Genomic DNA, 13,678 nt, shown 5'->3' with positions numbered 1-13,678 from the left:
GGAGTATCAAAAGCAAATTTAGAAATATGACCTGACTTATTGTATTAAATAACAATTTTCAGCCTACGCACTGATACCTCAGTGAATAACTGTCCTGGATTTATTTTTTTTAATTTTGTTTAGACGTGCATTTTAGAATTGTGATTTGGACCACTGTGCCAGAAATTATGCAAAGTACAGAGAGGAGATTGTAAAAATATGTGAAGATTGTTTTATTTAAATAATCAAAAAAATGAGCAAAAGAAGTCTTGATCATCCATTTACTGGATCTCTGGGAATTGAGATCAGTTAATTGTCCAGACTCACCCAGGAAAACTATGGTAAACCTGAGAACTTGATTTCATTTTGTATCAGCCTGGTACCACAAGAATGCTGTCCTATTACATGTAAGTGGATTTTTTGACTGGTTTGGGAAGGCAACAATTGTTGATTCACTCAACAGCTGCTGAAGATGTTAAATCTGGTTAGTATTTCACTTTTTTTCTTTAGATTATTTTTGTTCTAGTCTGTTATTCCCTACTAATGGTATAGAGGTTAAAAGAGCACAGACCACTTTTCTTTGTTGTTCCCCATACACTGGCATGTCTAACCTGCTGCATCCATATTTAAGTTTAATTATCTCTTTGGCATGCTAGTCAACTTTAACAAGTTGGAAAAATCCATATTAGGTCCATTGTGAGGCATGTATGTTACAAAAAAGAGTATCTATTTTATGGAAGTGGCAATAACGTTTGAAAGCCACAGAAAAGGACAGTGATAGGTATTAAATTAATACTTCAAGAAATCTTAAATCATATCACATTAGACCATTCCTTGAATGACTCAAGGCTTCAAAGTTGTATTGTTCCCGTCTAAGAGTCTAGGCTGAATAACCTGGCAAGGTATGACAGTTTTTCTAGTAACCCTTCTTTGGCAGTTAAAATGAAAGTTGGCAAAATGTCTTCCACACTAATGTCATATGGCAAATAATGGACAATAGACACTCTTAGTGCTGAGGTTACTGAGAAGTTGTAACTTTTATCTTTAGCTTTTGACTGTTTTGTTAATACATTTTTTTCTTGCTACTGTGAGGAGATATATTGAAAACAAGCCTGGACCTTTAACTTTCACATTGAATTTCTCTAAACCAGCACAGCAGTTTACTCCAGTAGAAACTGTTAAAATAAATGTGATCAGGCTTATATGTTACGTATAAATCTATTAATCACATACCTAACCATAATAATATCTACCATTATAGTGCAGACAAATCCTGCTCCTGATGCACGTACTTGATCAGAATTTCATTATTGGTACTCTCACCCTTATGCTGGCAGTGAAACACAAGAAGATGGCATGCAGTTAGCAGCCCTGTGCAAGGGAAGTGCTTTTGCCTTAGAGGTAGGACAGTCCCTGTCAAGAATGAAAGCAAAAAAGCAGGGGTGAAGCTATAACACTGCTGTATAATCAGTACCCTGGCTTGAGGGCTTCTGCCTCTGAACATGAGTTAGGGCAGATTCATAGTTACTCTGATGTCCTCTAGGTCTAGGTCCCTGATGACCTCTGCTCAGGTATTCTATCATGCACAAGCATATAGTAATGATAAATTATAATAAGGCTTTGTACTTGAAAGGCCCCTGCAAAATTCCTGGTTGTCCCTGATGTTGCAAAAATGATAGGAGGAATATTATATGACTTTGTTAGAAAGTATGACTTGTAAAATATATTGGTGGCAATTTTTACTCTACTCTTTTGAGAGAAAAATTTGCCAGGGCTAGACTGTTATATCTTTTAATGTCAATGCAGGTATCACTGTTGCTGAGTTCTGTAAACTGTATCTACGTGAACACTTCTCCCAATTGAAAAAAACAACAGGGAGTAAGCAATAACATAAAATTATTTTTAGAAAATGCATTTTTAATTACTGAACTGCTTAATTATTGGGTACTACTGAAAATATCCTATGAACCTCATCACTATGCAAATGTATTCAGTTTTGGAAACAATTAAATGATAATAAAGCATTCTTTTTTCTTTTACAACATATTACTGTAATGAAGCTGTTACCTCTCAGTGTGCATTTTAATGAGTTTTAAGTAACATTTTAATGAGCTCAACATTACCATAAACCCAAGGATTAGATAAAATTGAATTTACTGGGAAAAAGGAAGGGTTCATTAAGAGTTAATTATATAGTTTAAGAAGAAATATAATTCATCTTATGGTGTCCCATCAACCAAGAATCCAGCAGTAGAACTATACGTATTAATAGGTGTAGAAATGCCATTATTATATTGACATAAAAACATGGGTTTTCACACTGCTGCTTGGATTTCCAATGAAAGTTTCTGTAGTGAAATCCCTGGGTCAACTTTGTTCTTATCCAGCTCATTATTACATCTGAGGAGAAGAAATACCAAGCTTTGTATTACTGGTTTGTAATTCCACCTACAATTTTTATAAACATCATGGATAGTGAAAGCAAAGTTTAATGGATTTACCATTGCTAGTAGGATCTGAAGGCAGGTTATGAATAAATGTCTTGGCTTTATTATTTTTAAAATATAAAAAAAATAATAAAAGAACTGGTAGAGACTGACTCAACTGCCAGCACTACTGACTAACAGTGATCTATTGAATGTCTGCAGCCTAGGCTCCTCAATGTCCAGAAATTGCAGGTAAATTCCCATACTCCCTGCACACAACAGCTCTATGTTGACTATACTGTACATTCAGATGTTCAGGCCCTTCACAATGTGGAGTTAAACTGCTCGTGCTCATTAAGTTCAATTACACCTTGGATTTACTGCTTTGCATCTGCCAACGTTGGCATTTCGGATTAACCATTTGAAAAAGTATGGATGGTTGTAGCTAAGTGGCCTGAGGTGTCTAGTTAGAAAAGAACACAAAACAAATTTTAAAATTTTAAGCAAATTATTAGTTGCACTGAATTAGTATGGTGCTCTCTTGTTCATATGATAGCCCTGTGACCTGCTATTTAGTTTTTTTAAAATATGCATTTTGTTAATGTCCCAGCCTTTTAGTGGGGTGAGGGAAGCCTCTGGGGCTTTAAAGCTTGCGTGAGTTTCAGTGAAACAGAGTTGATCTCCAGTACTGTCGTAGGGGAAAGAGCATTCTAGCAAATATCTGTTTGAGAGAGGAAAATCATAAGCTGTGGTCAGCAATTGGACCTGCTGGAGTTCCATCACTCCTGCATGTGTCAGATCCAAAGGTGTGCCCTGAGAATGTCAATTCTGATTCCTGAGCTTCAAAATGCGAAGGTAAACCTGCAGACCTACCCTTAAAGGATGATTTCTTAGAACAGAAGTGAGGGTGATGGTGGTATTCAAAAAGAAAGCCTAATTAGTACCTTGGACTGCACAGGTGCCCAAAAGGAAGTGCCAAAGAAGAGCTATTAAGCAGGTAATAAATTCTGGATATGACAGGAAGGAAGCAAAGTGCCACTGAATGTGTAATTGTGAAGCACGTTGTACTAAACTTCCCTTTGTTCAGCAGCAGAAGTGTTTCCATCTCTTCTGAGTTGTTTCCAGCTGATCCATCTGTTGCGAAGTAAGAAAGGAAGCCCCGATGAACAAAATTCAATTGTAAAAATCAAAATATGTGCCAACTATTGGCTGAGCATTGTTTAGTGCCCCATGTTTACTCCTCCAGAAGCTCACCTCTTTGTATGAATGTGGCAGCACAGCCAGGCATGTGGAAGTCTTCAGAGAGAAATAGAAAATGTTCCGCATCTACATCTGGAATTGTTCAGAAAAGGAGGAGCAGAGCTACAGAGGTCCTCCTCAAGGGAGAGTTTAATTCAATTTGCCTTAATTGAAGCTGCACAAGAAAACTAGAGAATGTTTCCAGTTCTCCTGGTCTCAGAGAAATCCCACAGCATGCGCTGGATGTATGAGCTATTGTATTTTATATATTCCTTATTCTAAATATAGGGAAGTATAATGCGTAGTTTAACAATACATTTTCCTTGGTGGAAAATCTGGTTTAAGTAGTGCTATTCTCTCCTGGCCACTTATTCCCACCACTTGTAATAGCTTGTCATTCTCTCAGTTGCTTATGGATCCAGGCTGTGAACTGGGTCAGTTGAGTGATCTGGGTTAAAAATCCTCCAAACAGATTTTTTTCTTTTTCTTTTTTTTTTTTTCTTCTGTAATTGGCATGGAAGAAAATGTTTGTACTACTTGGCCTAGAATCTATCCCAGGTGAATACTGTGGCAGGCTAAAAATTCCCTCCGTCCAATCCTGTCTAGTCTAATAATCTAATCTGCCTATTTCAATATTATACTTTGTCTATCATATGGCGTTTGAATACTTTATCTTGTCAGTATAGCCTCTTGTTTTCTAATGCAACTGAAGAATGACAGTAACTATATAAATGTACACAAATCTTTTGTGGGAGTTACAGACACAGGTACTATGTGTCTAGTTAAACTCTACGCTAAGGAGGAGTGAAATGAATGACTTAAATGTGCTGGGAGGTTCCCATTTAAAATAATACCTATTTCAATATTTAGTTATTATATGTGCCTGTGCTGGAATGGAATCTTTGTTACACTAGTAGTCTGTGTACAAAAAGCCAAAGGAAGAGGAAAAACTGTAAAAATGACTTTATGTTCTAATTGTGGGATTAACAGAGGTCTTTCAGACACTTAAGAGGAATACGAACCCTTCGTCTGAAGGGCTGCTCCAGCTTTTGAGTAATACACCTGTTAAAGGTTGTTTTACAGGCACATCTCAGATTGTTTCTTCTCTACAGTCTGAGGTAAACAATTATTTGAGCTGTGTGTTTGCCGGTTTTATTTTAAAGCCTTCAGCAGATGCATAGTTACTCTGATTTTCTCTTATATTGAACTGCCAGAGGAATATTCAGCACCAAGTGTTTAGAAGGATGTGTGGCATGTGGAGGATTTATTTTGTTCTAGTTTTATTGTACTGTTTGTTTTTCTATTATGCAAAATTTGTTGTACATGAAATAACACTTTGGGAAAGTGGTATTAGTTTGGAAAAAAGAACTGTTTCACCTTTACTGCAATTCAAAATATTATGCTATTACATTTTCAACAGTGTATCTGGGAGCTGGTGTAACCACTCAGCTGAAGGTCATTTTGAGTCTCAGGTACAGCATAGTGTGACTGGAGGGTGGAGCTGGACACCCAGGTTCTGGTCTCCCTCTGAGTGCTGAAGCTCCCCTTTCAAAATTTTCGCTTTGGGCTATTAAGGTTGTTCTTTGCTCCTGCTTCTTTAATTTTTTTCTTTCCTCTTGCACAATGTAGTGAATAATAATGAGGGCAATGTGAACTCTCATATACTTTTTCTCTTTTAAAAATGAGAGAGTTATATTTCATATTGTATAGAAGTAGTTCCTTACACTACTTGAGGAGATCAAAACTGCAGAAGATTTCCTGCAAATTACACTATTCTGTTATTTGTTTTGCATAAAATCACAAATCTGGGGCTTCTTTTATGTATTTAGACTGTACAAAACTACTATTTTATCTAGTTGTTTGTGGATCATTTCCTAGTTGTTAGCATGTTGACAGAATTCAAATGACTGTCTCCTAAGAGCATTTAATACAGGGTCTACATATCACATTGCTCCTTCATTTCTTTAGAGCTCTAGAAACTTCAATTCATTTTGCAGAATGATACGATGATAAGTGACAGATAAATTATTTTGCATTGCTCAAGACAATCCCTAAAAAATGTCATCTAACATTTTTGGTCAGTTGTTAAATTTGAAAGGAGACTTCTATGAAGGAAAAATTCAATGATGGAGCTTCAAAAAAACCTAACAGTTGAACACTGGAGGAAAAAGATGTTACTATTGTCCACAGGGAAGGTGGAGTTGGAGTTTTAATGAACAATGTGTGGACCATACATCCATGCTTTTTTTAATTTATTGTAGAGTATTAAAATAATATGCAACGAGAAGTGGTAGAAGAGTTTTGGGGGGTGGGGTTTTGTAAATTCTTGGAGTGGGGGTGCCAAATACGACTGGAGCAGTGAGCACACATACTGGTGACTTGTAGCCTTCTGCTGTCCCGCTCCCTGTATACACAGTTCCTCCTTCCCACGGCTCTTATTTTCCACTGGCTTCAAATCATAGAATGGTGGAATGGTTTGGGTTGGAAGGGACCTAGTTCTAACCCTCCTGCCATGGGTAGGGACACCTCCCACCAGACCAGGTTGCTCAAAGCCCCATCCAGCTTGGTCTTGAACACTGCCAGTGTTGAGGCATCCATAACTTCTTGGACTGGGCATGTCTCAGTGACAGCCGTGCAAACATGTTTTATGCATTTCCAGTTTCCAGTCTGAATTTGCTGGGACAAACTCTAAAAAATGTGAAAACAGTTGAGCCCTTCAGAAGGTTAACGATTAAAGAAGGCACACTAGGGTCAGGTCCAGCAAGAAATGCGACTGCTGAGCCTGTGTGCAATGTCATGCGCACTTACGGGACAGAGGATATCAGGCCAGCCAGGTCTATACAGCAGGCCTTTTTAAAACAGCACCTGGCAAGCACCCCAAAATGGCCTATTGACATGAGGACAGTTTGCAGTGAGGTATTCAAGAAGCAGCAGACGGCTCCCACTGGTTCTATTTACCAGCTGTGGATGCAGCTCATGTTCCATATCAGATGAGTGTGGCTTCACAGTCCCTTTGCAATGGAGTTATGAAAGCTTATCAAGAAATGTGTGCATTTCTATGTCTGCTCAAATGTCTCAGTTTCAATCTTGACTTCTGAAGGGAGCAACACAAAAGCCCTGACAAAAAGAAATCCTGTTCACAAAAATTAATAGATGAGTTTTAGCTTATAACTAACAGATAAAGCTTGAAAGAGACCCAGGTTAGGCACAGAGGTTGGGGGGGATGGAAGGAAGAGAATTCCTATGTTGGGCAACAGCCTGTTTCGTTTGATGGTTTGCCTAATGTGGCTAAAGTATAGCGGTAATGTGGCAGTGACCCCCTGCCAAGATGGGAAAGCATCCCAGCTGTTGTGTATGTGTTGTGCATGTGTACACAAGAAGTTTATTAGAGCCTATTCACACTTCAGTGGAGCTCAGAGATTGCCGTCTGTATTATATTGGTTAAATGAAGCATATAACATTCTATATTTCTCATACAAGAAATATTCATTCATTTGTATTTGTTTTCGTGATTCTCATCTGTTCTCATTCCTTTGTTTGACTGAGGGCTCATGTACATTTTAGATGTTTTGGCTGGGCTTGAACTGGAAGCCCAGGGGACTGAAGCAGCTAAAGTGGTTGCGGGACAACCAACTTCAGTCTGGAAACACTAAAAATACAATTGCTCAATGCTGTGTTAAACTCTAGGTAGCATTCATTAGGTTGAACACAGTGCTGCAGGTACCTGGCAGCACTACTTTTGTACTCACAACAGTAAAACTGCATGCTATTATACTGTGCTTTCTGAACTTGCTAATTAAATCTGTACTTTCTGGGGAATCTCTGTGCTGTGCTCAGTATGTACGGTGCAGTTTCTGTGTGCTTTTCTGAGCACATGAAAAGCTCCCACCTGAATTTCATTTGTATATCCCTGACAGTAACATTTGAGGGTTTTTTGGATGCCATTGCTTTTGAAAATTGGTTATATGTTTCTAACTCCTTTAGGTTTGGGGTGTGTTTTTTAAAAGTTTGCTGCTTAGAACCTAAGAATGGCTGTACTGCAGGATACCAAAGGTCTATCCAGTCCACTCTACCCTTTTTCTGACAGTAGCCTACAAGGGATTCTGGAGGATTGCCTTTTTTATTGAACACGATCCTTCCTACTGCATCACTGGGAGAGAAACATAGTCAATGTCATTTGAAGAGTCCTCTAGAGATTTTGGTAAAACCAGTCCCATATTCTTGCTGCAAAGAAGATGTGCTGGCATACAAGTGGACAATGAAAGTACACTACTTCAGTTGTGATGTGGTGGTTTTTCAAGTTGTGCTTGGCTCTACATCTGATATTCCCATTAGTTGGGAAAAAATAAATTACTTGCCCGTGATTTTCTGAATACGTAGTCCATTAAATGTGAAGAGCACGTAAAAGCTAACGTCGAACCTGAGTTTAAAGGATCATTAAATAACTGTACTAGTAAACTGCTAAATGTCTGATCCTTGTTAAATCTTAAAAATTACAACAGACCATACACAATTTTTAAAGCTCTTTGTCTGCAGTTGTGGTGTCAGTTCTTCTAGAATGTCTTTGAACTTTTAAGCAAGTAATAGCGTTTTTAGTTTCAATGAAATAAAACTCTTGGTAACGTGTCCCTTGTTAGCACTAGCAATCTGTGCAGTGCATTCATCAAGAGTGATTATGCTTTAAGAATAAGAAAAAAGAAATCTGCTCTGTATCCTAGAGAAAATTTTTCAACATATTACATTCTATAGCTTTAGATTTCTGAAATTACTTAAATGTGGTCTTCAGGATATTTGCATTCATAAAGAATACTTGGTTATGCTTATTACTTCCCTTTGCCTTCCTTGACTGTCAAAACACAGTGATGCTTTTGAAGATTTATAGCAGATGGGTAATGAGATTGCTGACTGTTAACTGCAGTATTCAGAATTCGTTGGTGGAAGGAGGCGGGAGTTTAGAAAAGGGGCTTCATTGCAATGAAGACAGGTGATAGAACTTTGTCTCCACTTTAATGTTTAGAAATTAATGCTCATCACAAAGTCCAAATTCTATAAATGTCTATATCTGTATGTGTGAGCTGTTAGAAGTTTTAGAGGATGTGTCAGAATGGAGTGTTTTTTCCACATTTTGGTCTTTGCTGAGGCATGAGAATAAAGACCAAGCTACCTTTAACTTGTAAGTACTGAGTAGGTTACTGAGTTACATGAGACACATGAAATTCTGAGTGAGGAAAAGGGATGAAGACTCAGAAAGCTGCTGAATCTGAAAGGAAGAAGATTCTCCTTGTTACCTGATGCAGGTATCTCCCTACTCCTCTTTTCCACACTTTGATTTCTAGGGACCCTACTAATCAAACATTGTTGAAGCTACTGGTCTCTTTGAAAATACCTAATAGCTCTGAAAATGAATCTTGTGAGTCTAGGGCCTCATTTTAAAGTCAAGTCTGAACATTTTGAGTCATGGTAAATGAGCTTTGTTTCATGTTCCTAGGCAATATCTGTATAAGAAGATAGGTGAAGGATGGAAAAATGAACAGGAGGAAAAGAATGTATAGTTCCTTATCATCTTTTTTTAGAAAAAGATGGCAGCTCTTCTCAGGCGGTGCATGTGGAAAAAGAGCTCAGGAACTCCCTGGGAGTCTTGCTAGGACTGTTGCCTTGGTTGTGATTATTATTTTTTTTCGATTTTCCTTACAAAATGTGACAGAGGCAGTTGCTGAAACAAAGAGGTAGGGCGGCAGCAACATCCTCAAACAAAGTGTATTATTCTTCATGAGGAAGGTTGTCTGTGACCCCTTGGGTTTTTTCTGTCACCTTGTTTCAGCAGGTAGTGCTGGCTTGCTCAGGGATGATTTCAGTAGATCATACACATTAACCAAGTTCTAAAATACCCCCCTGCACCATACGCTACTTAAAGTATAATAATCCTTTAATCTGTCGACTGCATGACATCTGGGCATTTATTTGACATAATAATTCATGTTGATTGTGCATATCAGTGTGCATCAGAGGAGAGAAGTGCCAAAGCAGTGGTGAAGAGATGAGGATTTAGGAAAATGCCTGTGGGGTAGTGCCTTGGATCAGAGGAGACCTACCTCCATGTGGCAGGTGACCAACCAGCCACTGATGTGGCTGTGTAAAATGTTTATATGAGAATAATATTATCCTGAGATAAGCACAAAACAAAATAGGAGGGGGAAGATAAACTACCAGGACTCAAGTTACAGAAGCACATTAATATTTCCTCAATATCTCTTTATACCCTCTAGTCAACATGACAGATGTAGCTGTGTTTTAAGACATTATCATTCATTGAAAAAGGCAAAAAAGATAGTCTTTCCCTCCCTCCCATCCCTGGTAATCTCAGATGTTCGCCGTGCACGCCGGGGGGAGGAGGTGGCAAGCCGAGCGCTGGTGGGAGAAGAATGCAATTATCCCAAAGCCTCCTGACGGGCATCCACTTCTTCCTTCCAGCTTAGCTGCTCTGACCACAGGCTGGGGGCTCGTGGGACATGGACCAGATTGAAAAAGTGGAAGCAGACAGATGGTTATTTGTAATCATCATGTAAATGTAAATCCTATAAAAATGTTTTCTTTCTAAGGGCCTGAAAGCCGTTGTAGTGGAAAGCAGGATTAAGGCATGGATATCTACCCTAGAATAATTTTGACCCCACCACCTTCCCTCCTACCCCATAAACGTCGTGGCTTTATCTCTGCTTCCTTTAAACAAATTGCCGGAGCCGCGGTCGAGGAAATTAATTCAGCTTCCATGTAATTCCCTGAGTTTACGAGCGAGTCCTGGATTTGGGCCTAAGCTGGCAGGTGCTGGTGAGCAGTTGCCTTGGTAGCGGGGACTTCTTTTTCCCTCTTTCTCCCTCGCTGTGGCAGGTGCGTGGCCCGCGAGTGTTTGCCTCAGCACTGCCCTTTGCGAGACGGGCTTGCCTGCCATCATTATGCTTGTAGGTACCTGAAAATGGCCGTACAGGACTTTGCATGCCTTAAAGACCGACAAGACAGCTTGCAGACATCTATCTTGTTTGAGCAGCATCAGCTTGTTCGAGCTACAAAGAGACCGATCAAACTTTAATTAACTTTTGTCCGCAGCACCGTTGTAGGCGGCGTGTACGATTTAGCTGTCCTTTCCAGCTCTCCGGTCCCCCGATGCCTTTCCAGACAGTGAGTTGTAGCCATCCAGAAGCTTTTGCCCTTCAGGAGAGCCAGAGAGGGACTCTTTGTCAGGAGATGTAGTGACAGGACAAGGCGTAATGGTTTTAAATTGGAAGAGGGGAGATTTAGATTAGATATTAGGAGGAAATTCTTTACTGTAAGGGTAGTGAAGCACTGGAACAGGTTGCCCAGGAAAGTTGTGGATGCCCCATCTCTGGAAGTGTTTAAAGCCAGGCTGGATGGGGCTTTGAACAACCTGCTCTAGTGGAGGTGTCCCTGCCCATGGCAGGGGGGTTGGAACTCGATCATCTTTAAGGTCCCTTCCAACTCTAACCATTCTATGATTCTACGATTCTATGATTCTGAGGCTTTGCCTCTCAAACGTGAAGATGTTTGTGCTGCCCTCAGGCTGGCAGAGGGGAGCAGTTCCAGCTGGGGTGGGCGAGGCAGGGCAGGATGCTGGCCACCTTTCTCTTTGGCATCCCGTGTCAAAGGTAGGATAACACCCATACAAGCACAAAGGGAGCTGCGTAACCTATGTTAAAATCAGAATAAAGGGAAATAAGAACATGGGATGAGTTGCCTGATGGCAATGTTTCGCCGCTTGTGCTGAATTTTTAAATCGCTAGTATTTGTGCCCTGCCAAGAGGGCTCTGAGGAGGGCTGGCTTCTCAAGTGAACAAAAGCCTCTTGCCAGTGTGTGAAGAAAGTGATCCGCTCAGGCACACTGATAGCTATTTGGAAGTACCCAGCAATTGTGGATAATTGGCTGAGGAATATTCTGCAGCTCTCAACCATTTTTCTTGTTTTCACAGATGATTGCGCCATTAGATATGGTGAATGCACTAAGCTGTGCTGCAACTTTTTCCACTTACTGTGCTAATAAGTGTGAACTCAACTTCCAGTTGATGCTCCCTTCTTCTGTGGTTTTCTGTGCTGCTGGAGTTGGACATCTGAGCTCGCCAGCTCGTGCTCGGGTCTCCTTCACAGGCACCCTTCCTCTTCCCTGCTCCTTCTCTCAGTGTGACATTTGGATGTGCTTGGTTGGCTGTGCTGATCAGATCAACATCTGTGCTTTGTATTGTTGTTTTATGTTGCATTAAAGGCACCAAATCACAGGAATGGCAGCCTGTGCCCTCTGCTCTTTGCTTTGTTTTTCTCTGTGCTTTTATTCTTTCTCTTTTCCTTCCTTTACCTGGCTTTTTGTTTTCACTCTCCTTAGACTTAGTGTTCCCCCACTTCCTCTCTGAGTTGTTTTCTCTCTTTAATTTATATTCCACACATTTTTCTCTTATCTTTGTCTTTCTGTCCCTGCTTTATTTTTTCCCTATTTCATTTTTCTCTCACCATTTTTTGTTTTCCTCCAAAACATAGAACGCTTCAGATGGAAATGGTGAGATATATCTATTCAAGATTCGCATATGTGTTGAGGTACAGAGCAAGATTAACTAAGCCCTGTAGCATCAATTTTTTCTTCCATTCAAGCCAGATTTGCAGTAAGGCTTGGGTAAAGGAATGTGATAAAATCAAATCACCTTTTAGCCTCACATTCTGTGACTGATTGGAACCTTACACAGTTGCTGGGATGATTCAGAGAAAGTTAATGTAATTTGCTGTATATCACCCCAAGAAACCATATTTGTCAGCTTCATATAGCAGTGTGAAATGTTAAAGGAAAATGCTTTCCTTAATATTGTTGCCAGGAGTTAGGAGTCAGGAGTATAAAGTCATTATGTTGTAGGATCTGCTGATTTTCTGGGGATTTTCCACTAAAGTTCTATAATTGTAAAAAGAATCAAGCCAATAAAAATCAATATTTATTTTGTGTGTAATAATAATGGAAGAAGTTGACATTTATCCATTTGCCAGTTATATGAAAGAGGGCATAGCATTGCTTAGAAGTATTTTTTTTTTCCTGTGTGTCATAGTGATCACAGACACATATGAAGATGCTTCCTAAAATAAGTGATTTTGTAGGACATTTTTTTCTGGTTCTTACTCTGAAATTGCTGTGGTATTAGCTTTCTTGGCTTTGCAAAATGTTGTAGTGCCAAATAGTGAGCAGCCCATGACTTTCCGGGTACTGTTTCTGTGTTGTGCATTGCATATGTTATTTCTTCCATTTGATCTTGAAATTCTATAAATTCCATTTCTGACGATTTGATTATTGTGAATCAAAAGTATGTGAGTAATTCGTATTAATCAGAAATGTTTTGAGGTTGAGTCTTTTGTTATCTGTTGGAAAAAATCAGTTGGGTGTGTCACCTAAGAAGACTACGGGTTCTTGCCAGAGCTGCATTCTTTGCCAACTACAACCTGTCAATTTATTTTATGCTTTAAGAGCAAGACCTAAATAATCACTCTTTTTTGTGTTAGAAAAGGAATTAACTTCCAATTAATTCCCTCCTTCCTCTGGGATCTACCTGTCTATCCCAAAATGGGGAACAATAAAAGTTACCTCATATGTCATTTTGAGTGCCACATATATACAGCCTGCTTACCTCGCCCATTCAGAGACCAATTCTTGTATGTATTAATCATATTTTCTTCTGGCTTATTGCAGAACAGAAAAATACTCAGTTCCAAATGTTAAAATGGGGCACATTTTATTAACATTGAAAGCAGTAAATTATCTCTGCTTATGAAATGAGACTGAGCAATTTCTGCTGAACTCTTCCTGACTTGCCCCTTCACTAGGATACAGTGTTTTCTAATTTCTCAGAGGGCCCTGGTTCCATTAAAGGCGAGAACTGTTTTAAAGCTGTAATGAAAGCCATACGTAGCTGAAATTCAAGGAGGGGAAATGCCCTAAATTCTATTTCAGTAGCTCATCTAGAGCTATTTTCAGTTTTATGTTTATAAGAATGTCA

The 13,678-nt window shown here is 39.3% G+C and overlaps 1 protein-coding gene across 1 annotated transcript in view; it reads left to right on the top strand.

Annotated features, from left to right (window-relative positions):
- Positions 1-13,678, top strand: part of ROBO2 (roundabout guidance receptor 2) — a 440,334-nt gene that overhangs the window by 304,029 nt on the left and 122,627 nt on the right. The gene's annotated exons all lie outside the window — the stretch shown is intronic.

The sequence above is a fragment of the Numenius arquata genome, chromosome 1 (assembly GCF_964106895.1).
Source record: "Numenius arquata chromosome 1, bNumArq3.hap1.1, whole genome shotgun sequence".
Lineage (NCBI taxonomy): Eukaryota > Metazoa > Chordata > Aves > Charadriiformes > Scolopacidae > Numenius > Numenius arquata.
The sequence above is the reverse complement of the archived record's forward strand: the minus strand, read 5'-3'. Positions and strand labels throughout refer to the sequence as shown.